Raw genomic sequence first — 441 nt, forward strand, 5'->3', positions numbered from 1 at the left:
CCAACCAAGACAGCTCTAGTCCGCGTGCGAAAGGGAACGATGGGGCTCCTGGTCCAGAAATCAGGGCCCTGGGGAGGGGGGAGCTGTCCTCTCCACCTATAAATACCTTCAAGGTAACGGCGGAAAGTGAAGGGCAGGAATGAGGCGCCCTCCCCAGGGAAATGGTGGGGAGGCCGGGCCCAGGCAACCGGGGCGGGGCCGGGGCTCCAGGCCTGGTTGCAGGCGCTGCCCTCGGGGGCCTGGGGACTCCCAGGAGGTTCGTCCGTGGGCTGGCAGTCTTGGCGGGGGTCCCTGCTCAGGCCCGGAGGAAGCACCTGCGGTTGCCCACCCGGTGGGCACTGCCCGCGGGGAACGGGCGGGACCGCAACTTCGGAGCACTTTGGCAACGTGGGGAGGGGTCTCCTGCCCGGACGCCGCCCAGGGGTCGCAGAAGTGGGGGCT

Source organism: Carlito syrichta, unplaced genomic scaffold (assembly GCF_000164805.1).
Source record: "Carlito syrichta isolate Samal-C Ts95f unplaced genomic scaffold, Tarsius_syrichta-2.0.1 Scaffold89767, whole genome shotgun sequence".
NCBI lineage: Eukaryota > Metazoa > Chordata > Mammalia > Primates > Tarsiidae > Carlito > Carlito syrichta.